The 27,091-nt window shown below is 41.8% G+C and overlaps 1 long non-coding RNA gene across 3 annotated transcripts in view; it reads right to left on the bottom strand.

The window, feature by feature from the left end:
• LOC137538311 (uncharacterized) overlaps positions 1-27,091 on the bottom strand; it is a 112,067-nt gene that overhangs the window by 73,770 nt on the left and 11,206 nt on the right. For 2 of the 3 annotated variants that reach the window (XR_011024747.1, XR_011024745.1), the window contains exon 3: positions 13,516-13,623. This is a non-coding gene — a long non-coding RNA (uncharacterized lncRNA). Of the gene's footprint in view, positions 1-13,467; positions 13,624-27,091 lie in introns of those variants that run through there. The other variant, XR_011024746.1, reaches the window with a different exon arrangement.

Genomic DNA, 27,091 nt, shown 5'->3' on the forward strand with positions numbered 1-27,091 from the left:
GTGCGCCCCTCCATCCCTCAAACCTCAGCCGTCACACACTGATTACTATTAGACTAAGAGGCACCCCAGGGCCCCCAACACCTTAATCTCTAGTTATTTGGCTTACAATCACTGCCATATATCCCATTTTTATTTCTTATTTCTTCTTATTTCTCTCTGCTTCAAACACAATACAGGAATGATAGCTGAGTGAACTGTGTGCCCCCTCCTACACTGCGCCCTGAGGCTGGTGCCTCTCTTGCCTCTGCCTCGACAGGCCCTGCCTGTGACCACAGTAGGCCCAGAGCTGTAAGGGGGCCCCTACTGCTACTTCACTCTCTCCAATTAAGGGGTCCATCCTTCACATCAGGTGTTTTTGTGGCTACACTTGATATAGGTGTGAAGATTATGATGTCTATACTTATTCTAAGACCCCTGCAAGGCGGGCCCCCAGGCTGTGAGGCTCACCAGGGGTGTGCAAGGGAAAAGGTGTGAGCATTGAGAGGCCCCATTACAGTTTTGCTAGGGCCCCACGATTTGTAGTAACACCACTACATATCTGATTAGCTAGTTAGATGTATTTGTCAATGAAAAAACTGTTAGCTAGGGAGTTTTTAGTGGGCAAAAGGATGGGGGGGGGGGGGGGGGGGAGAGAGAGAATATACTGCTCTGTGCAGAGGCGGACCTACCATGAAGCCACCTGAATCATGTGATTCAGGCTGTAAAATCTATGGGATGGAGTTTGGACAAAACAGTTTGAGCCACCTGAAGCCTGCATACTCTCCTGCCCGCCTTCCTGGCACAAACACTACTCATTCATGCATCCTGAATCCCCGTCATCATTCAACCGGTGGCACCTGCCGCCCTTCCATAGTGATCCTATGGCCGGTGCCGGGGTTTATATGAGGGAATAAATGATATGAGGTATATACAGTGGGTTGCAAAAGTATTCGGCCCCCTTGAAGTTTTCCACATTTTTCACATTACTGCCACAAACATGAACCAATTTTATTGGAATTCCACGTGAAAGACCAATACAAGTAGAACGAAAATCATACATGATTCCAAACATTTTTTACAAATAAATAACTGCAAAGTGGTGTGTGCATAATTATTCGGCCCCCTTTGATCTGAGTGCAGTCAGTTGCCTATAGACATTGCCTGATGAGTGCTAATGACTAAATAGAGTGCACCTGTGTGTAATCTAATGTCAGTACAAATACAGCTGCTCTGTGACGGCCTCAGAGGTTGTCTAAGAGAATATTGGGAGCAACAACACCGTGAATTCCAAAGAACACACAAGACAGGTCAGGGATCAAGTTATTGAGAAATTTAAAGCAGGCTTAGGCTACAAAAAGATTTCCAAAGCCTTGAACATCCCACGGAGCACTGTTCAAGCGATCATTCAGAAATGGAAGGAGTATGGCACAACTGTAAACCTACCAAGACAAGGCCATCCACCTAAACTCACAGGCCGAACAAGGAGAGCGCTGATCAGAAATGCAGTCAAGAGGCCGATGATGACTCTGGATGAGCTGCAGAGATCTACAGCTCAGGTGGGAGACTCTGTCCATAGGACAACTATTAGTCTGTACAAAGTTGGCCTTTATGGAAGAGTGGCAAGAAGAAAGGCATTGTTAACAGAAAGCATAAGAAGTCCCGTTTGCAGTTTGCCACAAATCATGTGAGGGACACAGCAACCATGTGGAAGAAGGTGCTCTGGTCAGATGAGACCAAAATTGAACTTTTTGGACAAAATGCAAAACGCTATGTGTGGTGGAAAACTAACACTGCACATCACTCTGAACACACCATCCTCACTGTCAAATATGGTGGTGGCAGCATCATGCTCGGGGGGTGCATCTCTTCAGCAGGGACAGGGAAGCTGGTCAGAGTTGATGGGAAGATGGATGGAGCCAAATACAGGGCAATCTTGGAAGAAAACCTCTTGGAGACTGCAAAAGACTTGAGACTGGGGCGGAGGTACACCTTCCAGCAGGACAATGACCCTAAACATAAAGCCAGGGCAACAATGGAATGGTTTAAAACAAAACATATCTATGTGTTAGAATGGCCCAGTCAAAGTCCAGATCTAAATCCAATCGAGAATCTGTGGCAAGATCTGAAAACTGCTGTTCACAAACACTGTCCATCTAATCTGACTGAGCTGGAGTTGTTTTGCAAAGAAGAATGGGCAAGACTTTCAGTCTCTAGATGTGCAAAGCTGGTAGAGACATACCCTAAAAGACTGGCCGCTGTAATTGCGGCAAAAGGTGGTTCTACAAAGTATTGACTCAGGGGGCCGAATAATTACGCACACCCCACTTTGCAGTTTTTTATTTGTAAAGCATGTTTGGAATGATGTATGATTTTCGATCCACTTCTCACATGTACACCACTTTGTATTGGTCTTTCATGTGGAATTCCAATAAAATTGATGCATGTTTGTGGCAGTAATGTGACAAAATGTGGAAAACTTCAAGGGGGCCGAATACTTTTGCAACCCACTGTATGTTGGGATAATAATTAGTATTGGCAGTGAGGGTCTATGTCAGGCAGGCAGGAAATATACTGCTGGTGTACTCTAAAAACTGGTATTACCATAGAAATCATAGCATAGATATCTGCTAGCAGTTTCTAGGGCTTATACAATTTATTTATTTTTTTTACCTTTTTTTTGTATTGGATAGTTTAATGCATTTACTTTTGCTGATAGCTTGTTGCATTTCTAGTCGCTGGCCATGGCATACCGCAATACTAGAGGGTGTTTAGTACTTGCTTTTATAGTATTTCATTTCAAGCTACTAAGACCATAGTTTAAAAATATGGCACAGTTAAATTTACCAGTGGGTAGAAGAGACTAGAAGAGCACTTAATGAGACATACTGGCTGCACATGTTCTAAGGAGGGCACAATTGCTGTGTATATAGATGATTAGGTGGCTGCATATAAGGGACTTAATCTGGGAACAGGATGAATGTACTTGTTATACTGTATGAGGGGACAGGGCAGTTTCTAGGCTAAATTGAACCCAGGGTGAGGGTGTAAAAATTGTGCCTCCCCGTGCCCTCGCAAACCCATACTCTTTAGGGACAGACACACAGCCATAGGCCACAAGTAGGTCTGTCTACTTACTAGTGACCAGACGCTCATCCAGGAGGAAGCAGGGACCAGGAGAACACAAAGGAGAAGACAGCCTCAGCAAGCCAACTCCTCCCTTGGCGCCGCTCACTGACATCCTGCAGAACTGCTACAGGATGTCAGATGTCATCACACGGTGGTGATGGGATGATGACTTGGAGGAGGAGGAGGAGTCAACGAAGGTGATCACGATAGTGTTCCTCTTTTTTCTTCCATGCAGCTGCACCGCGCATCACCGACTCCCTAGCAGTTATGTCCTTCTGCCTGCGCCCCCCTTCTTCTACTTGCCGGTCTGTGCCCAGGGAAGTGGCCCTGCCCGCATGGCCCAAGAAACAGCACTGTGAGGGGATATAGCAGCTGCACTTGTTACATATGTTGTTGACAAATTAGTTGCTGTGAATTCTAAACACATGCATAATAATTGTCGCCTACAGAAATCGGCACCTGATACCCCAGGGGACAGTACAGGGCCGAGTGCTGTACAGAGACGTGTGTTCTGTTCCTATGGAGGGGATTGGAGGGAGGACAAGGCGGTGCAAGTGCTTGGTGGGGCGGCATCCAGCCAGCTGGGGGAACAGTGTTTTTAGCCAAGGTGATATTGTACTCTAGATCTTTTTGCGACACATTGGGGAGACTGTACACATGCTAAATTCTAGGCACAGACAGGCCCAACCGCATGTCGCTGTTGAGTTTATTATAGGGTGTGTATGCACCATCAATGGAAAACTGGTTAAAGTACCACTATCGCGAAAATCGCTAAATTTGAAATACATGTAAAAACATTTAAAGAAGTACGTTTCTTTCGGAGTAAAATGAGCCATACATCTCTTTTCTCCTATAGAAGAAGAGGCAAAAAGCAATCCTGCACAAAAAGCTGCACCACCAATTATAAATATAACAAAGCTTTATTGAACATTCTGTATAAACATCATAAAAACATTTAAAACAAGTGCTGTCATCAGCAAATCAGCACAATACTATATTATGTGGAACAAAATAATCGGTGTGGCAGCTTTTTGTGCAGGATTGTTTTTTTCCTCTTCTTCTATGAGATTCCTTCTTTGATTCTGTGGCTAGCACACCGTATATGTATATATTTAATATTTGGAGTGCGGATACTATGATTCACTATACATCTCTTTTCTCCTATGTTGCTGTCCGCAGGTAATAGAAATCTGACAAAACTGAAAGGTTTTGGACTAGCCCATCTCCTCTTGGGTGATTTTCAGCAGGGCCAGGCCGAGACAGAGGCGAGAGAGGGTCCAGCCTCAGGGCGCAGGGTAGGATGGGGCGCACAACTCACTCAGCTATCATTTCCCCATTGTGTTTGAAGCAGAGAGGAATAAGAAAAGGGGATATATGGCAATGACTGCAAGCCAGATAACTAGAGATTAAGGTGTTGGGGGCCCTAGGGAGCCTCTAACTCTAATAGCAATCAGTGTGTGATGGCTGGGGTGGGAGTGATGGAGGGCCGCACTGTGGTGTCTCAGCATTGGGTGCTGGAGGACCTTGTCCCGGCTCTGATTCTCAGAATTCTATCTATTTTAAAAAAGCACTTAGTGAATGGCAGTTGCACTATCCAACTGCCAAAAAAGTGTGCAGCGAGCAGGGAGGCCGGCCAACATCTTTCTATAAATGCTTTTCAGGAAATATATGTAAAAAATAATGTATGCCTCATTTTACTCTTGAAAAAATGTACTTCTTATGTGTATATGTTTACATATATTTAAAATTTTACAACTTTTTGCGATAGTGGTTCTTTAATGACAAAAGTTGAGTAGCTTTATGCTACTGGCTACTCCTAAGCATACAAACAGTCTTGTTTCCTTATCTTCGTTAAAGATAATGTTATTTGCAAGCTTGTAGGCTAGATAATGTCACCATGGATGTGTTTGTCTCCCTAAAGTGTGAAAAGCAAATATCACCTAATAAACACTGAGCATGCCAAAAACATCAACACAACTATAGTACAAAACAAAGAGTTATATGGACTCAGTGACCAATTTTCTGTTAGCTTTGCAACAGAAATTCCTTGTAATGGCTTTGTCAAATGTCTTGGCAGGTCTACATTTCTGATTAATAACAACTGTGATACAAGAAGATTGCTGTCTGTTGGCTAGACTCCTGTGATCATAGTATATTCTATATCGTCATTCACTATTTCCAGGGTTTCAACTTTCAGTGCCATTGGTAGTCATCGAACCCTAAATTATATACATACTGGAAAAAAAAATTATATATATATATATATATATATATATATATAAATATATTACAAACCTGGATTGAGAGTAACTTAGTTTAAGAGCGCTTCGCAATACAAGCAACATTATTTGTGAAATTTTGCTTTGATATACAAGCAAAAAAAGTACACATGCGTCACATCATCACATCTGAGCCGATAGTTCTTCTCCCTTTGGAGAATTCTTATGGGGAAATTTGCTTTGATATAGGAGTGCTTTGCATTACAAGCATGTTTATGGAACGAATTATGCTCGCAAATCAAGGTTCCAATATATATATATATTGATTGATATTAAAGTTCCTAGTATCTGGAACAGGTGGGCATAGCCTGATGTGCTTACTTGTTCCTTGCCCGTTACTTGATCAATTGGCCGAAGAAGCACAAATCTCCCCCTCACCCCCCGCGCAGTATAAAATACTTACTGAGCCTCCTTTTAAAGCAGTAGGATTAGCCATACTATTCCAGGGAAAAAAACACACATATATAAGTAGATAAATACTTGATCTACTTACATAACACATGTATTGTACTGTCCACGTTTTGATTTCAGTGAATGTTATATAGTAAATGACGAGAATTCTGTTCCTGGTGGGAGCCATGTCTTTTGCCCACAGTAAAGGCTAACTTGTGATGTCATTTCTGCCCTTTACTTTTTTCCTTGTCTCCTCCAATCGCTGAGTCGCCTCTCCTTGCTTGTAAACACAAGTGAGTAGGGGGTTAGGTTTCAGATAAGCAGCAGGCAGGGAAATAAAGGGAAGAGAAGGAATATATTATAGATAAAAGGAACCCCCAGCTTGCAATTCTTTGGCACCGACTACTAAAGGGCCAGTGCTCCTAAGGTATATGATAACTCCAAATCATAACAGCAGAAAACGTTTTGAAAGTTTTGAATGCAGGATTAGCATCTTATCACTTAATACACTCAGACCAGTTGCTGTTGAAATTTGATTTTTATGGTGACGATACCGCTTTAAGAAGTTGCTCTCTGTAGATAGGAAAGGTATGGGGATACACCCCTCCACCAAGGGTAAACTAGACTAAAGGCAAAATTTTGAACAGAGGCGCCAACAAGAATAAAAACGTCTAAAAAAAAAGTTTTAAAATGGGGAAGTTTAGGTGGACTTACCGCCCTTGCAAATTAACAGACTGACAGCCATTATTTTCAAACAAAATAACATTTATTAGGTGCTCCAAAATGCAACGCGTTTCGCAGGTCACAATCCTTCTTCATCAGGCAAACAATGGAGATAACGAAGGGAGTCTGTCTAACAGCCTAGCGCCTCCTAACTTCCCCCTTTTTAAAGGTTTTTAGACATTTTTATTCCTTGTGGCGGATTTGGCGCCTCTGTTCAAAATGTTGCATTTTGATATCTATCTATCTATCTATATATATATATATATATATATATATATATATATATATATATATATATTTATATAGTGCCAACATATTACACAGCACTGTAAGAGAGTTTATTGTCTTGTAACTAACTGTCCCTCAGAGGGGCTCACAATCTAGTCCCTACCATAGTCATATGTCTATATCATGTAGTGTATGTATCATAGTCTAGGGCCAATTTAGGGGAAAGCCAATTAACTTATCTGTAAGTTTTTGGGATATGGGAGGAAACCGGAGTGCCTGGAGAAAACCCATGCAGACATGGGGAGAACATACAAACTCCTTGCAGATGTTGACCTGGCTGGGATTCGGACGGGGGACCCAGCGTTGCAAGGCAAGAGCGCTAACCACTACACCACCATGCTTGTCACTTGGCTATACGTTTTTCAGTCTCTGACTACTACAGCTCAGGGAGAGTTTGAGAAACTTTACTTTCACATAAAACAATGTACACAATGCATGGCAAGTTTCTCAAATAGGATCTGTTCTTGAGGAAGCACTGAGCAGAAGGCCTGCTACTACCACCACTGATGAAAACGCCGAACTCCTGCAGTAGGCGTTTGCTCAAATCCAGTGAAAAGGAGGTTGGCATAGGAACTTGGCAGCAACTAAAGTTTGAGTCAGCAGATACTTTGAAGTGATAAAGCTCTACCCATACCGACTTCAGGTTGTTTAAAGTGTCCCCAAGGAAAACCTTGGGTTAAAAATGACATACTTACCTAATGAACATGGAAGCCACTGGATCCCATAGATCCCTTTTCTTTGGTAAGTATGTATTTTTTCCCGGGGTTCACCTAGGGTTCCCTTTTAAACATTTTACACAAGAAGTAACTCCTCCCCACTTTGAAAGATTACTATCAAGTTTTCTGATGGATGGATCAGCGGAAGCGGTCCTCTCCAATGGTCTCTGCACTTCGGTAGCCTTGCACCTTGTGCCTTTTTTGAGTGGGATAAAGGTATCAACAATTAACTTCCCAAATCTGAATAATTCTGTGCTAAGTTTTGCTTCAGTTTGGTTCTTACTGTAGAGCACAAAATAAAATTAAAATCTGCCTTGTCAAATTTACAGGGAACCCAAGATGAGAGACATATAGAGGCTGCCATATTTATTTCTTTTTACGCAATGCACATTGCCTGGCTGCCCTACTGATCCTCTACCTCTAATACTTTTAGCCATAGACCCTGAACAAGCATGCCGATCATATATTTCTGACAAAAAATCTGACAAGATTTGCTGCATGCTTGTTTCAGGTGTGTGATTCACACACTATTGAAGCCAGCAGGACTGCCAGGCAGCGGGCATTATTTCAAAGGAAATAAATATGACAGCCTCCATATGTCTCTCACCTTTGGGTTTCTTTTAGCATCTCTACAACTTATTTACATTACAAACGCATTCATTTTAATACTTTGGCTTTGTTTGTTTGAGAACATAAAGCATACTAGATATGCCGTTTCAACAAAACCTCAAGTGGAAAAAGTAATTTTTATACAGCACAGACAGGATTAAACAATATATTCTTGTTCTTGTAAAACAGTGGGGACAGGATTTCATAATAAACTTCTTTCTGCCTTTCCTTCATATTTCATCTCTCCCAAGTATTCCCCATCATACAGATGGATGAACTTTCCACCAATGTTGTGATGTGTTGTGGTTTCTATGTGGGAGTGAACCTCCCTACCCTGATGTACTGCTGTGGAGAGCAGACACTGAAGGAAGGAGTACTTCCTCTCCAGGGAGAGGTGCGGAGGGGGAAACAGGGAGCACACTTCAAACAGATTAAGTGGAAGTAAGTGAAGTACTGCATAATAAGCAGTCGTGTCAGATGTCATCTGCATTGGTCCCGAAGATGTTCTAGGCAATAAATAATGTACCATATGGAAAAATTAGATTTTTTTTTCATAAAACTTTTAAAGGTGGGCCATACATCTGGTCATCAATCGATTGACCATCCGATTCAATAATTATCAAATCAGATTAAAATTAGCGCCGCAACAAGCAATCCCAGTCAATTATTCAATCGACTTTAGCCAAAAATCGATCAAATGTATTCACAAGGATTTGATTAACACTCCAGGGAGACCAATTATGTCTGCCACCAATTCCCTGGTTAAGCCTTTGGGGGTGTTCCTAAATAATCAATCACAAACGTGAGGAAACATCAATCTGGCTTGATTGACACTCCTGCTTTTTTAAATTTTGATGATCTTGATGATGTTGACTTGCTGGTGAGTTTAGATGTTACTAGTTTGTACACTAACATCCCACCCAGTGAGGCAACTTGGGTTATTAAAGTGGTATGAAACTCAGCATTTCCTTTTTGCTCTAAAATATTATTTACAGCATAAAATCTACTACCACAAAAAAATTGTAGCAGAACAGCATTCAGACAGTTAAACACAACACTTTGTTCTTCAGTGTAAAGCTCCTTGCTTCTGTGGAAAGCTTCTGTCCACATAGGATGAGGTGATAACATTATCTTATGTTTACATTCCTTTATGTGCTACATTCCTAGCTGTGCTGAAAATGAGCTCTCTGCTGTAGAAGCAGAGAGCTGAGAAGTGATCTCTAAATATATTTTAATATATAAATATAGCAGCTATGCAAGAAAATGCAATGGCAGTTTTCAGAGCAAATAAACTGTACTTTGGGAACTTGTAATTTGTAAACAGACAATGTTACTTGTGCACAAAAGCAAATATGATAACTGTGTGGGTAATAAAAAGTAGGAAAACACATTTTTATTGAATGTTATGTCAGAGTTTTATCCCACTTTAAAGGACAACTGAAGAGAGAGGTATATGGAAGCTGCCATATTTATTTCCTTTTAAGCAAATCCAGTTGCCTGGCTGTCCTGCTGATACTCTGCCCTTAATACTTTTAGCCATAGACCCTAAACAAGCATGCCGCAGATCAAGTGTCTCTGACATTATCGTCAGATCTGACAAGATTAGCGGCATGCAGGGGTGTAGCAATAGGGGTTGCAGAGGTTGCGACCGCATCGGGGCCCTTGGGCCAGAGGGGCCCCGAAGGGGCCCCTCCCTCAACTACAATATTAGCTCTCTATTGGTCCTATGTTCATAATAATCACTTCTATATATACTTTGAATAGTGGTAATCATTAACAAACTGTTCCCCATCCCCCTTTTGCACCTCTGACACTGTAGTTTCCATTGGCAGGTTTTGGTGCACCGTATTAATTGTTATGTATAGAGTGATTGGTCGGGCCCCATTGTAAAACTTGCATCGGGGCCCACAGCTCCTTACCTACGCCACTGGCCGCATGCTTGTTACCAGTGTTATTCAGACACTTTTGCAGCCCTATAGATCAGCAGGGCTGCCAGGCAACTGAGAGGGCAGACAATTGGTGAGGGCTGGCAATTGGTCATGGCTGATCCTGATCCTATGTTGTGCTCCCCATTCCCCCGCGGTTTGTTTTCTCACTAGAAAAATGGGACAATTCCACGTCTATCATGTCAAAACTGCTCCAGCATACTGATGGGAGACTTCATAAAACGTCCTACAAGAGGCAATAAGATCAAATAAGGGGCTCATTCTCTGATCAGTGCTTGGCAGAACGTGCAGCGACGAAAACAAGGATATATATACCTTGATCCCAAAGTGAAGTTTTCAGATGTATATGTATACATACCAAGGATTTGGAAGTTGTTAATGTCTAAACCGCCGGCAACAAAAGTGAGCATACCTTTAATGGAAAAATGTCAAAATTCGGGCCAATTAGACTTGTTCATCCCAGGGCCATGTTTCTTGTTAGTGTTACAAGGTCTCAGGTGTGAATCAGGGGCAGGTGTCTTATGTTTGACCTTATCGTTCTCACACTCTCTCATACTGAAGCAGAGCATGGTCCCATCCCTGGGCAGCATGACCAGCATTCCAGCATGACCACTGCCTTGCTGAATAAACTGAGGGTAAAGATGCTGGACTGGCCAAGAGTGTCTCCAGACCTAAAACATATTGAGCATCATGGGACATTCTCAAATGGAAGGTAAAGGAGCTTAAGAACTGTAATACAAACCAGCTTTCTCCTTTCTGACATCGTCATGGAGAAGTGACAGAGGATTCCAGTGGCAACCTGTAAAGCTCTAGTAAACTTCATGTCCAAGACAGTTGCTGCAGAATAAGGTGTACACACAAAATATTGACACTTTGGGCACAGTTGTGACTTTCTTCACTTAGCAGTGTACTCACTTTGGTTGCCAATGTTTTAGACATTAATGGCTGTGAGTTGAGTTATTTTGATGAGATATCACATTTATACTGTTATACAAGCTGTACACTGATTACCATCATATCTTCAGTATGAAAAGATATACTATTTACAACAATGTGAGATGTGTACTCACTTTTGTGAGATACTGTACATATACAATTGCACTAAAATTTGATGTGGAAATGAGGGAAGAAGCAGCCATTGAAGCAATATGATTATATAGGTATCACAATAGAAATTCAAGAAGTTGCTTACCTCAAGAAAGATGTCTAAGCTTGTGTTCAGAAACAGAAATTGTATTTGCTCAATCTTTTATCTTGTAGTGCAATTAAAATTTCTGTTTGTGAACATAAGCTTAGACATCTTTCTTGTGGTAAGCAACCTCTTGAATTTCTATTGTTATACCCATATAACTATATTACATCATTGGGTGCCTCATATCTGTTTTCTACTATTGCTACTCTCCATCAGAGAGACAGCGTTTTGGTGCTGATCTGTTTTTAGAGAGAGTGACCTTCTACACAGAGAGACCTTCTGTAAAGGATTGCGGAATGGCCGCCGCGTGCTCTGACGGCGTGGCGGCCGTTTCCGCGTCCAGTCCGGCGGTTTACGCGCGGCGACATGTGTCTGACCTGGTGCAGCCTTCCTGTGCACATAGGCTGAGGAATACACACACGCGCGCGGCGAGACAGAAGCTTTATGGGAAGCAGAGAGGGATCAGCTGACTCCCTTGGTCAGCTGATCCAAGTTTGTATGCGGATTGGCTGGAAGGGACTGGGCGGCGCTGGCCAGCGCTGCACTATATAACCACTCGTCCCTCAGTCTCACATCGTCTGCCGTTGCAAATGCTTATGTGTTAGCACACAGACCTCAGTCAGATCCTACAGTGTGGTTGAACCAGGAAGGACCTGGGAATCCACACTGAGCTAGAATACTTTCTCATGCTTATTCTATGTTATGCTTTAGACCAGTTCCAGGGTGTTGTGACTACGGACCTCACACCCAAGACTAGGAGACTGTGTCAGTTCTATGTTATGCTTTAGACCAGTTCCAGGGTGTTGTGACTACGGACCTCACACCCAAGACTAGGATACTGTGTCACTTCTATGTTATGCTTTAGACCAGTTCCAGTGTGTTGTGACTACGGACCTCACACCCAAGACTAGGATACTGTGTCAGTTCTATGTTATGCTTTAGACCAGTTCCAGTGTGTTGTGACTACGGACCTCACACCCAAGACTAGGATACTGTGTCAGTTCTATGTTATGCTTTAGACCAGTTCCAGGGTGTTGTGACTACGGACCTCACACCCAAGACTAGGATACTGTGTCATTTCTATGTTATACCTTAACCCGATTCCAGGGCATAGAGAATAGGCCCTCACACTTAGTTAGGGCAAGCCTGTTTATATTAGCAGCAGGGCTTCCTGCAACCAAGCCTAGGCCCCTCTCCTAGGGAGCCTTTGGCCTAGGAATTCATCCACAGTCTGAGGTGAAATCCCTTCTTCTTCATACCTCCTGTTCCTCTGGCGGTTCTCTCTCAAAGTGCTACTGTTACATTGTACACTCATATCTCAGGTGTCCAGAGGTTAGACATACCTGGATTATTAGTGATTCTGCAGATCATTCATAATCTGGTGTATATCTGCATTACTGGTGAATCTGCAGATCACCAATAATCAGATTCTCTCTGCGTGTTGACACCAATCGTTACACCTTCCAATTACCCCAGTGCGGGACGGGGGTTTCCCACAGGCACAGAAGGTGGGTGCTGTATAGCAACGAGTACCTCCTTCTACTTTCCAATTATATTGCTTACTTTCCAGACATGCTACACCATATTGGCCCTTCTTTTGTGTTTTTTTTCTTTAAGGTCTTGTGATACCCCCCCCCCCCCCCCCAAACTATGATGTATTAATTTTGATAAAACAAAACAAAAACAAAGTACATGAAAATATGTTTGGAAAGAAACATTCTTCCAGCAGATAAACATTGCTATTATCTCTGAAGAAGATTATGTTTGCTGACTGAACAGCCTGTTTTCATCTTGCCACAGCCACCTGTCAGCTTGTAATGTGAGTAATTAAGGTGTTGCTGAGAAAAATCACAGGTGTGTATAGTTTTTCTTAAATTTGGAAACGTCAGGTTTTTCTTTGCCTTTGCACTTCATAACAGCCTTCATGTCACAGTGAGGGCAGCTAGTGAAACACAGACATCATTAAAGATACAATAAATGTATTACACACATAGTAAGGGATCCGGAGGCGTTGATCTGCCTTCCAGAAAGGAGATAAAAACACAGAAATATTAGGAGCCCTGTATAGTGTAGTGTGTTAACTGACAGTAAACCACAAATTAAATAAAAAGAGAGATATTTGAAAACTAGAAGCAAGACGGTACCCCTAGGGGGTACTTGACAAATAATTTGTATACCAATGGGTCAGAGTATATATGTATACTAGCAGTCGAAAATGAGCAGCTTATGCCATTTATTTGTAGGAAAATATGGAATGATCCTACCTTACTAAGTAGTCACTCTCAGTAAGTAGAACAAGATTCTTTAATGGGGCACTTTAAATGACAACGCGTTTCGCGGTACACACCGCTTCATCAGGTCGTGTATCGTGCCTTAAAAAACAGAACAGACAGGGCACTAAGACATGATAATACATTTCATTTACAGTTAGCATTTAACAATGATGTGAGCAATTAAAACTTACACAGACATGTAATAAAAGCAAAGTCCATAAACATATATAAGCATTCTCGTAAAAACTATTATAAAGACCAAATCACTCTGCACTTAGTGCTGATAAAACCTAAAAATCAGGATAGACTTGACTAAAATAAAAGTAAAGAAAAATAACTGTATATAAAAACTAGTTAAACTAGACACAATAAATAGTATAAGTGGAAGGAAAGCTAGCCCACAGGGTTGCAAGTTAGGCAACCGTGGTTAATTCCCTGTGAAGAAAGGCCCATCTCTGCTGGGGTGTGTAACTTCTGTAAATATAAGCGGTCACTCTCTAATGAAAAATAATCATTTATAATCAAGCACATATGACAGAAAGTCAAACAAGGAGGAGGTGCTCCTAAGATATTAAAAATCTGTAAACATTTTGAAACGGCAATGTTAACTTGCTTTAATGACACATCACCATAAATAGTAAAATAGGGTAGTTTATTAAAACACACGAAAGCGCATTTTGTGGGTACACTCCTGCTTCCTCAGATCAATGCAAAATCAATGTGTCTGGAGGAATAGCATGCATGGTTAGGAGCCTAATAGACTTATTTATTAGTAGGCACTCCTAGCCTTGTATGTTATTTCTCCAGACACTTGCATTCAGCTGAGGAAGCAGGATTGTACCAGTGAAATGCGTTGACCATGTGCTAAACTATCTTTTTCCTATTTATGATGATGTGTCATTGAGGAGTGATATTGTACAGTACAAATTTCTGGAGCTTGGGGGGGGGGGGGGGGGGTAGCGAGCCAGTCTGTCACTGTTAATAACTCTTTGTGACAATCAGGCAGGCAGCCACAGCAGAGTATTATCTTCCTGCTCCTAGACAGTGTGTACAAAAGTAGTCATGGAATAAGAAGTGTGCCTTTTATTTCACACTGAGTGGGGTGGAGCTGGACAAGAAGATGACAATATTTCAAAACAGTAGCTGCAGTGCTGGCCACAAGAGCTAATCTCTAAGCAGTGTATAATCGATAATTCCGTTAGATCAAATAAAATGAATGTTCCAACATGTCCGACAGAATTTTTATCAAAAAAACGAGATAATCGTTTGTGTTTCTTAATTGAAAGAAAATATTATTTTTGACTTTCATTCAATTTGATAATTTTGGTCGAATAAATAGGAAAAGTGAACTTTTTTTGTACCATGTAAGGGCACCAAAAGACATTGCAGGATTGCAGGGGTCCCAGGGAGCACAGTTAAATTGGGGGGGGGGGGGTGACCTGGGGGACCTGACAGCCAGCTCAGGGTCCTAGGGGAAGGGAGCAGCAAGAAAAGGCCCATAATGCTGCTTGAGGGGGGGGGGGGTGCGTATGTCAGGGGGTCTCCAGGTTCATTTTTCTAGGGGCCCACTTTGATACTAGAACGCGGTGATTGTATCAGCACAGACTATGGTGTGGGGTGTTAGGTTAGGCATTGCATCAGTGGTTAATGCGGCAGGGGGGGTCGGTTAGAGTTAGGCATCGGTAAAGGTGGTCGGTAAATGTTAGGTATTGCTGAAGGAATTGGTTTGGGTTAGGCATCGGTGGCGGGGGAGTCAGTTAGGGTTAGGCATTGAGAAGGAGGGCTCACGTAGTAAAAATAGAGATTACTGATATTCTACTACTAGAATTATGCAGTGATTCATAGTAAGCTCTGAGGCCCAAATTCCAGCAGTGGCCTATTTCAATGTACGTGCTCTGTAGCCGATGCAGAGTTATACTGAAAGTACATGTGGGCAGGAAGTGTCAAATGGCTGTAATTAACAATATTTTGTAAACGCATTCTCCTGCCCTCTTTATTATTATTATTTAGTATTTATATATAGCGCCAACATCTTCTGCAGCGCTGTACAGAGGATATTGTCTTGCCACTTAACTGTCCCTCAGAGGGGCTCACAATTTAATGCCTACCAAAGTCATATGTCTGTGTATGTTTTGTGTGGTGTATGTATCGTAGTCTAGGGCCAATTTAGGGGGAAGGCGGACAGAGCCTCTTCAATGTTTTGCAGGTGGAGCTCCATGATTTGTTGATATACCCCTTTAAGAGATATTGTAGATTTCTGAAATTTTACTCCCCGATTTGTGTAATTGTCTGGATTAGCAGTGACCCAGCAGAGAGCAAAAATATAAGAATTTTTGGAACTCATGTACTGTAAACCATGTACTGTAAGTTTAAGTTTAAAGAACTTCCGAAGTGAAATTAAACTGATGAGAAAAACAATTATATCCATCCTCCTTCTCCTAAAAATGACTTTAGATATCCCACAGTTTTATTTTAGATTTCAATCTAGTTTTTAAGTTTTTACTGTTTTATTGTCTCTGCTCAATGACACCTTCATTGAAGCATGCCAGAGATAAAATCTATGAATTATTGACCCTTTTTATTTCCCTCCTGCTCACAGAAGCCATTTACTGGCAGGAAAGTGTTTTATTGCTGCAATTACTTATCAGTGAGGGTTATGCTATAGTCTGACCCAGTCCGAACCAGTCCCGACCCAGACAGAAACGGTCACTTGCATACCTGATCTTTAACTCTTTCAGACAGAGAAAGATAAAAAGGAACACAGCATAGTTATCTGTGTGCTTGGCACTGTACATACACATGTCTATCTCATCATGTCCCATGTCACCTTGGTTGTCCTTTAAAGGAGTACTGTAGGGGGGTCAGGGGAAAATGAGTTGAACTTACCCGGGGCTTCTAATGGTCCCCCACAGGCATCCTGTGCCCGCGTAGCCACTCACCGATGCTGCGGCCCCGCCTCCTGTTTACTTCTGGAATTTCAGAAAGTCTGAAAACCACTGTGCCTGCGTTGCCGTGTCCTCGCTCCCGCTGACATCACCAGGAGTGTATAGCACAAGCCCAGAATGGTCTGTGCCTGCACCGTGCGCGCCTGCTGCCATCAGTGGGAGCGAGGACACGGCAACACAGGCGCAGTGGTTTTCAGACTTTAAAGTCTGAAATTCCAGAAGTGAACCGGAGGCGGGGCCGGAGCATCGGTGAGTGGCTGCGCCAACACAGGATGCCTGCTTGGGACCATTAGAAGCCCTGGGTAACTTCAACTCATTTTCCCCCGACCCCCCTACAGTATCCCTTTAAGTAAGTTTATTCTGACAGTGTTGCAAGTATTAGAAAATATTGGAAAGGAAAAGTAAAAAGAATTATAAAGGGGAGTCACCCTTTAATAATACAATTACTTTATTTTTTATCTCGTTTGTTATGTCTTCCAAGAACTTTTTATTATTATTATTATAATTATTATTATTCCACCATCTGTTGCTCAAATTCTGCTCATTCGTTTTTTTCATGGCTGTTTAGTTGTTTTTGTTTTCACGCTGAAAAGTAGAGTAACTGTGGATAACAACTGGAGGATATTATGAATATTTCATCTCTGCATGCATTAGACAGTCAGGAGCTGGCTCCCTGGACGCCCCGGCTTAGCACTGCTTACACAGACAAAGAAGAAGTTATGGAGTTAAGTGATTAGTTAAATCCTGTGTTGTGTTTCAGATTTTATCAGTAACTGCTTTATCATTCAGCTCCATGTTCATAAAACTCCAGTGCATTTCCCTGTAGCAGGATGGACGCCTTAGTGACAAAGTTTGCTATCACAACTAACACAAAACATATTCACTTGTCTTGCATTGTTCAGAATGTTTGTGCTCTTCTTGGCACTGGCGGTTTCAGAAGGGAAAAAAAACGAATGTTAGGTTGAGTGCACGCGTAAGATGCAATTTAACTTTAATTTACTGCGTTCATAAAAAGTCTATTGTAAAAGCTGGGACGAGAACAAAATAAGTGTATAATGCTTTATAGGCTATAAAATAAAATCGCGTTTTCAAACAAGCAATATTATTTGCAGATGACCATACTTTATTTTATAGAACAGTAAAAGAGGGCAGACAAAAGCTTTCTGTGATACATTTGGATACTAAAAGGAAAAAATATCCATTTCTTAAAAGGTCAACTAAAATCATGAAAAAAATCAAAAGACAAAAGAAAACAAAACTATAAGACATCTGTGGAGGGTAACAAATTTGCATAGTATTTGCGGATTGCTCAATAAGCTTGCGGCTGGTGAACAAGGACCCCTATTCAATCAGCGTTTCTCCTAGGTACACACGTACACAGCAAAAGGAAGCACTCATCCATGAGCGCTTTCTTTTATTGCGCATGTGCAATTGCATGTGTGGTATTCAGAATCGTTCCTCACCTCTCCTGGGAACCTTGGGTGAAACAAGTGTTCTTGGCAACTTGGCACCTGCTTTAAGTCGTACAGTGCCTGCTTTGGGTGCCACCATAGACCGTAATGTTACTACAGTTTTAGCAGCGCTGGGGGGAATTTCACAGAAAACACTGTAATTTTGGTGCCCTGCAATTGCCGTACCCTGAATTACACCACCAAAGGGGCAAATTAGGTTATTGCTGGGAGAATACATGTTGTTATATTCTCCTAACTTGCCGCATGCTGGGAGAGTTGTTTCTCCCCAGCTCAACATCACCGGACACATACATAACCACTTCTGGGACATTGGGGAGAGAAGTGGGCCTGGAACAGGGAATGACATGACTCCAAAAAAAACAAGCAACATCAGAAGGCTAAGGATCGGGTGATCTATCCCGCTATGGGTTTAATTCAATTGTCTATTCCCTGCTTCAGGGGTACTGAAAGGTTTTTTTGTCTGTTTCCACTCTTACAGTCCATGCACCAATTGTTGTTATAGTTTGTTTAGCTCATATGATGAAACTCTCGCATCTGTTCTATCAGCATAAAGATGATATGTCCATAAGCAAGGTCTAGGGGCATAACAGGCTCTTTCAGTGCTCGGATGACCACCTGAGCCAGATGTGGTTAGTATCTAGAACTGAATGGTAACAAATGAAATTTAAACCACTTCTCTATGTACCATTCAGGGTGACTGTAGTTTCTTGCTATCTGACCTGCCTAATTAAGCCCTGTTCACACTCAGAATGGCAAATCGCAATAGCAGTCACCTAGCAATTGAGATTTTGCATTGCTATTACTCATGTTTTTTCTGCAATTGCGTTTTGCGATTCTCAGTCCAGTGAATGAGAATCACTCCCCAATTGCTAGGAAAATGCTGCATGCAGCACATTTGCGATTGGTGAAAATCGCAAACGCTACACAATCGCTGCAGCTTAAATAATCTATTGGATTACTTGTGCTGCCGCCCTTTGTTGATCTCCAGCGATCAGCAAAGGCTGAAAGTGCCTGAGTATGAATGAGGTCTAAGGCTTGGCTCCATTTTGGCTGCTGCAGGCATGGTCTTTATTTGTCTATGGGCTATGCCATAAAGAGTGTTTAGATAGGGCTTTGGCAGTTGGATCATGTGCACAGAATAATGGCTATTGTTAAAAAGGGTGCCAGTTTTAGATATCAACGATATTCAACGTATCGTTTAGTAAAATGGGTGCCAGCATATGCCCTAAAATATTGTTTATAATAATGATATTCTACTACTCCCTACCGTAACCTCTATTTTTAAGTCTAGTAAAATGGGCACCAGGAAAAATGTTAAAATATTGGTTAATTTACCAATATTGTACTACTTCATTCATGTAGTAAAACATCTTCTGTAATATTTACAGACTTTATACTGTGACCTAACCTCCCCCTACTCCCATACAGAACCCCCCCTCCCCGGGTGGTGCCTAACCCTAATCCCCCCGGTGGTTGTGCGCTTGTGCATGCGCAGTAAGTGCCGGTCGGCATCTGCAATGGAGGGGACCCCGGGCCACCAGCTGTGAGAGGAGCTGCAGATGGAGGAAGCCCCAAGTAAGTACATCGTATCTGTCCTTTGCAATAACTTTTAAGCACTCTGCAATTGAAAAAGTTCCAAAAAGTGGGCGGTAGCAGTCTGTTAAAAAAATATTTTGAGAATTTTCTTACTTGCTGATGGCTTAAAGGGCATTTTATTGTCAAGGTATGAAAACTTGGCAAAAAAAGTTTTTGAATAGGGGCACCTAAGTTCTCTACTAACGGACTCCGAGTGGCACTTAGGGATAAAGAAATGTTGCATTTCAAATTCAGGCATCTGTCATAACTAAATTTGCATTTCAATGAACCAGATATGCTAACCAGATGTATTTCTGTTTTTCTGGCTCCGTTTACAATAGCCAGCATCTGAAATATTCCATACATGGTCCTCCTAAATACTCCTAAAACTAAATCTGCTCCCAGATGATCCCATGCCGACATAGCTCATCTCATCTTATCTCATCTCATAAAAGGTTTATTTTGGCTCCTATATGAGATATCCAATCTAGCTAAAGAAAATTAAATTACAAATGATTTATGCCTTTTATTCTGCAGCTTCTTCCAGCCAATGCTGAAATCTAACCATCCTGGAGAAAAAAAAAGGTTACAAATAATATGACATGCTTAGAATGCAATCAATAAGATCTTACTGCCCCAAAATGTCTCTTTACAGTTTTCTGCAAGCCTGAGAGTTAGTATTAAATCTGCAGGATTTCTAATTACTCCGCTAGACAATTTATCTAAAATTCTTAAAAAATGTATGTAAAGTACCACATTAGGATGGCCAAACGCTAACACTGTAGTCTGCAGATAATCAAGATATGAGATTTCCAAGCCCCCCCCCCCCCCCCCGTTGTAATATGATAGACAGGGCTGGTCTTTGAGATTCTAATAAAGGTCAACACTAATAATGCAATCTTTTTTGTATGTAACATGAGGGACTGCCTAAAATATCCATTCAGAGTTTATAAAAAATATTGCATTATTATCTGAGTTTAAAGTGTACCTGAGATGGCGGGAATATATACATACCTGATGCTTCCTACAGCCCCCTCCAGGCTGATCGTTCCCTCACTGTCCTCTTTCGCCTCCTGGATCTGCCGGTAGATGCCCGGTTATCTTTGCCAGTTGGCGCAGGCGCAGTCCGGCCACGCAGGCTCACTAAACAGTAGGAGCATGATAGGGCTCGTAAGCAGGTATGCCCTGGCTGGCAAAGATAACAGAGCATCTACTGGTGGATCCAGGAGGCAGAGGAGGATGGCAAAGGACTGATTGGCCTGGAGGGGGCTGGAGGAAGCCCAAAGTATGTATAAAACTTTTCTGTCCTTTCATCTCAGGTTTACTGAGCAAACGCCATGCACATTTTTACAGCCTGGAAATAGCCAAATGAAATACAGCAGCTTTGTTAAAGGTGAGGTGACATTTGTAAAAATAGTATTTAGGCATGCACAACACAGTAGGGACATCACATGGATATAAAGTTTAGTTCAGGTTTGCGTTAAGGTTCTCCTTTATTGCTGTGACATTGCTAATCTTATACAAGTCCTGGCAAACTTCTACTAATTCTGGCCTGACGAAGATACACGCAGCAGTGTCGAAATGCACTGTCCAGCCTATCCGGCACACGGAGCCTGCTCGCAGTAGTGACCCCCATGGCACCTCTTTGATATCCCCCTCTGGCCACGGCAAATGTCAGAGGAAAGTGGAACACTGGTCATGTGAGACATACAATATCGTGTCCATGCATTACTTAGCTAAATTGCCACTGTGATATTGCACTATAGAGGCGCTCTCTCTTTTCCTTTTTTGGAAGCCCCACTCTTACCTGCTTTTTTGTTTCGATAACAATCCCTCCATTAGCCCACACTCTAGTTAATCTATTCCCTCCTAACCATCCTTACTGTATCTCATGCCCTTTTTGGGTTCCGAAACATGCTGTCTCCTACTTTCATACCACGGCTTTCTCTCCAGTTCTGTTCCACCATAATTGATCATTGCTACCTCCTGTCTGGTGTGCTCCATCCTTACTGATCCTACTATCTCCTCTTGTATCTGAACAACCATCTCTGATATGCTGCATGTCATTCAAACTCAGAACAACATCACTGACCCCTACTGCCTTTTATATACCGGTAATCTCAGTATATCCTCTTTTTTCCCTACTGTATTTTCAGCATGTTACTCAACCACCTTTGATCCAAAAGGCATCCTGCTACAGTCATGTGTTCATCATCAATATATCCAACCTCCTGTCCATTCTAACAACAAAAGTCTGAACAACACAAAGCAAAGTAGAAAGTGACTGACCCGGCATTGTTGAATAGGAACACATGGTGCACCAGAAGATAACAAGGTTGATTCATGTAAGCTGCAGGAGCGTGAGTTAAAAAACAAGGTGCGTGGCCGTGCTGTGCAGCGGGCGTTCCCTAGTTATGCCTGTTGGCTCTTCTACTGACCACATATGCTATTGCTCCATTGTTATTGCCTGATGAAGTGGGATCAAACCTGCAAAACGCATTGCATTGTCCCCTGGAGTATGTAAATAAAGTTGTTGTATTTGACAAACGCATTGGCAATTTTTGTGTCTGCTTGGAGGAGGTGAGCCCACCACTGCCTCTTCATGTTTTAAACGTTTTAGATACTTTTAGATACTTCACAGCACGTGGTAGTTAAAATAGCGAGCGGAACCTAGTAAACAACATGCGTTATTAAGGAATGCATGCTAAACAGCACAAGTGTGTGTAACGTGCATAGCATGTTCATGTATTCTTAACTTGCGTTGCTGGAGCAGCGCACTTTCATGAATCAACCTGAACATCTCTGTAACCTTTGATTAAAGTAACCTGAGCCTAATAACATTTTTTTACAGAACTATATTGTATTTCTAGGTATAAAAGATGTTTCTGATCCAATTCTGTATCATGCCTGAAGAAGAGATGTATAATTTTGAAAGCTTACAAATACATTTTGTACAGTTAGTCATTAAAGTTACCTAAACAATTTTTGTTGTTTTTTCTATGATTTCTAGATATAAGACATTGAGTGTCTCAATCAGTGCCACGTGAAGGATAGGCTTGTAGAGGAGTTCCTTTGATTTTTATGAGCACAGCAGTACATTTCTGTACAATGGAATTGGTTAATGGCAGCCTTTTTTTCCCTACAAAGAAAAAGAGAGGCAGGAGGGAGAGACCAAACATGGAGCCTGTTACGGTAAGGTAAGTAGGGGAAAGACGAGCACCAAAAGTAGGTAGATTAAGGTACTCACATGGTTCTGGTTGTCGAGGTTTCTAGGCAACCAGTGCATATGTATGGGGGAATTCAATCTGGGGGCACTTCCTATTGTCCAAGATGGATGGCCGTTCTCTTAGGTATCCTGCAACATCACCAGTACCTTCTGTAGGGTACCATGGTGGTGGGATTGGGTACTACTAAGGGTGTTAATAGGCATCCACCGGATAAAAATGTAAAATATATAAAACATGAACGAAGGCTGACTAATCGCCCCCCAAAAATGAATAGTATTGGCACAGTAAAGGTGGCCATAAACTTATTTAAATTCTCCATTGATTCCTGGTAGATTCGATCACTCTTACATCAGCAAGAGATCCACCATGCTGAATCATCTCACCGGAATGTAGCCCGACAGTATTGTTCTCTCTCTCACTCCACCCCTTTTAATAATAATAATACCTTTTTTTGTATAGCGCCTTTCTCCTGTCGGACTCAAAGCGCTTGTGAGGCAGCCACTAGAGCGCACTCTATAGGCAGTAGCAGTGTTAAGGAGTCTTGCCCAAAGAGCTCCTTACTGAATTACTGGCTTACTGAACAGGCAGAGCCGAGATTCGAACCCAGGTCTCCCACGTCAGAGGCAGAGCCCGTAACCAGTACACCATCCAGCCACTTTTATTGCTACTGGCCATCCTTGTCGCTAGCCTGTACAGTCTCGGCCCCCGAACTGTCACCTGAGGGATCATGTTCTGGTCCTAGTCTGGCAGCAGTTATCACAATTAGGACTGTGACTAGAAATGATTTTCTGGGGAGGAATACTCTTCTGAACAAGTGATCTGTAATGATGGTGATCTCAGCACAAGCTAGATTCATAGCATACACAGGAACCGTCTGTCTGGAGACAGCACCATTCATGTACCATGCAATGAAGCTTTTGTTGCATCAGACACAATGCCTAAGAACAACAAGCCAAGTGTCTGTTATGCGTTCCTTCTTATGATATACAGACTGGCTGGTGTGACAATGCTATCATAGCCGTGCTTGTCAATGGAGCTTTTCATTATCTTGGCACATATTAGACATAAACATTTTTTTTAGCCAGCTCACTGTGAGAAGATCCATATAAGTAACATAATCCTATACTTAACCGAAACTTATATAGTGTAGGTTGGTGCATACCCCACTAAACATTTATTGAAACAGTAGGGGCATAGCAATAGGGGTTGCAGAGGTAGCGACCGCATCGGGGCCCTTGGGCCAGAGGTGCCCCTAGGGGCCCTCACTCAACTACATTATTAGCTCTCTATTGGTCCTGTGCTCATAATAATCACTTCTATAGATACTGTGAATAGTGGTAGTCACTAACAAACTGTTCCTCATCCCTTTCTTGCACCTCTGACACTGTAGTTGCCATTGGCAGGTTTTGGTGCGTCGTATCAATTGTTATGTATAGAATGCTTGGGAGGCCCCATTGTAAAACTTGCACCGGGGCCCATAGCTCCTTAGCTATGCCACTGTGAGACAGTAAAAGACAGTAAAAGAAAAATACACTGTGATAAAGAGCCCATTACATATAACTTTCCTCCATGTAATTCCAAATCATGTTAGATATATTAAAGTGGACTTAACCTCTGCACTCATGCACCCTGCATGTATTTAGAGAGTTTAGCCTGTTTAATTCCTGCTCATCTCTGGCTAATCAAAAATGCAGTTTGATCTCTCACCCGTGTCACCTGACTGCCTTGCCTAGCTAATTTGTAAACACAAAATGTCAACCCTATGTCTGCTTCCATAAAAGCAGGAAGTAGACACACTGCAGATTTATTGCAAAATTTGTATCAGCTGTAACAAATCAATGCTTTTCTTTAAAGGTTATTATGCTGTTGCTTATCTTTTACAAAAGAGAAGAAGTTCTGAGTTCAGGTGCACTTTAACTAACAGAAATACATTATTTAGTTAATGCATGCCGGTCATGAGAGAGTTAGGAAGATTGCCATTTGCCATATTGATGTTCTTTGGAAAATCTCTCTCTTTTAATGTGAGATGAGACGTTTCTGTAAACTAAATGCAATAGGTGTGCTTATACAAGCTCGTCTGGGTATATTGCTAGTTTACAAGGCTGTAAAATGATGTTCATTGCCCTGTACAATGTTTTCAAGTGATATTTGTTGGTGTTGCTTTTCCGACACATGGAAACATTAACCTGCAACATTTTCTCATCAATACAAAACTGTGCTTTGCAACGTAAAAAAGGGGCTTTAGGTTCCTTTAGGCTGACAACAAAGCAAATTTCTGATGGTGCTGGTTTTCTGTAACTTAATGAATAAAATAGCTTATTTTTACAATATTCATTTATTTATTAGTTAATCAATATTTGCCCAACATAAAATTGTATCTAACCTTTTTTTTTCAATGTTTTTAAAGTGAACCTAAAGCCTACCAAAAAAAATGAGATTAACTCACCTGGGGCTTCCCTCAACCCCCTGCAGCCGATCGGTGCCCTCGCAGCTACGGTCCGATGCTTCTGGACCGTAGCTGCGAGGGCTAGACCTTGTACCAAAAAACAAAAAGAAACCTCTGTGGGATACTTACCTTGGGAGGGAGAAGCCTCGGGGTCCCAATGGCTTCCCCGTTCTCTGCAGCTTGGTGGAATCCAGCGCTGGCCGAAAGTTCCTCAACAAATCTTTACAAGACAGCACAAGTAATATTTACCTTTCCTTGATCCTGCACAGGTGCACTAGCAGCTCTTCGTTCGGGTAAGGCGGAAATTAGCGAACCCGATTGTATCTGCTCTACTGTGCAGGCGCAAAGGACTCGCACCTGCGCAGTAGAGATGATACGTTCGGGTTCGGCTATTTCGGCCTTAACCCGAACAGAGAGATGCTAGTGCACCTGCGCAGGATCTCGGTAGGTAAATATTTACATCACCGCTGTTTGGGGGCTGCAGCGCTGGATTGCCGGGACGCCGGGGGAAGCCTCATTAGGATCCAGAGGCTTCCCCCTTCCGAGGTAAGTATCCCCCAGAGGGTTTTTTTTTTCATTACAGATTTTCTTTAAATTTAAAAAAACATTTCAATGTGAATCACTGTGGATTTTGTTTTACCTTTATGAAGTAAGCGGGAATATCACATGATCTCCCAGAGTACCGTTATATACAGATTACAGATGAAACTCAAAAAATTAGAATATTATGCATTTATTTCAGTAATTCAACTTAAACGGGGAAACTAATATATAAACCTAATATACCCTTTTCATGTGTTTTAGATGAATTAGCTGGTTAGTCTGACACTTTGAGCCTAGAATATTGAACATTTTCACAATACTCTAATGGTCTGAGATTTTGATTTGGGGGTTTTCATAATAAGCTGTAAGCCATAATTATCAAAAGCATAACAAGTAAAGGTTTGAAATGTAATGAGTCTAATTCTTATATTAATTTCAACTTTTACGCATGCTTGACAGAAAAAGTGAGTTTTGAGGACACGATATCAAAGGTTGGGGAGTGACGGATGTGTTGTGGCAGAGAATTCCAGAGGAGGGGTGAAACACGTGCAAAATCTTGTGAACGTGAATGTGAGGAGGTGATTCTAATAGATAATGCATTTCCTGTATGCAAATACTTGCATTCTTGTATGCAAATTTTTCTGTCAACTTTTGAATGTATCTAGCAAAACGGACACTCATTATATGGGAAACAGATGCGTAGTGGGAAAATCTGCAGCATGCTATTTAATTTTTTTTTTTTTACTTAATCGGAACGGACTACAAAACAATGCATTCAATATAAACTATATATTTATGATACTATGCAAAGTATAATATACTGGACACTTGCACCACAGTGAGGCAGACCTCCGGGAAAGTGGACTAACCTAAATTAAAAACAAGAAAAAAATACATATATCCAGGCACATTGCATCTAGTTAGGACATTAAATAAGTTAAGCAAAGGGAGGTGCTGAAGGGGGTGTGGCTAGAAAACAGCAAAAATCTATTAACCCTTTGCACTCTCGCATGCAAATGTTCAAACAAATGCATTCACAGATTCACTCATCCAGGCACAACTGTCATCCCTACAGCTTAAAGTTAAAAGCCGGGGTCTTAGTTCACAAAAGAATGCATTCTTATGCTTAGTCACCTATACTGCGCAGAAGTACTCAGGTAAACATAGGTGTTCTAACTGTGGCGAGGACGTCAGGATGTGTGCTCCTAATCCATTGATAGGTTTGATGCAATAAATGTGTTTGCATGTCTGCACTATGCATGTTACAGGGCCAGAGTTAGGACACCTATGTTTACCTGGGTACTTCTGCACAGTATAGGTGACTAAGCATAAGAATGCATTCTTCTGTGAACTAAGACC

Source organism: Hyperolius riggenbachi, chromosome 11 (assembly GCF_040937935.1).
Source record: "Hyperolius riggenbachi isolate aHypRig1 chromosome 11, aHypRig1.pri, whole genome shotgun sequence".
In the NCBI taxonomy this organism is placed as follows: domain Eukaryota; kingdom Metazoa; phylum Chordata; class Amphibia; order Anura; family Hyperoliidae; genus Hyperolius; species Hyperolius riggenbachi.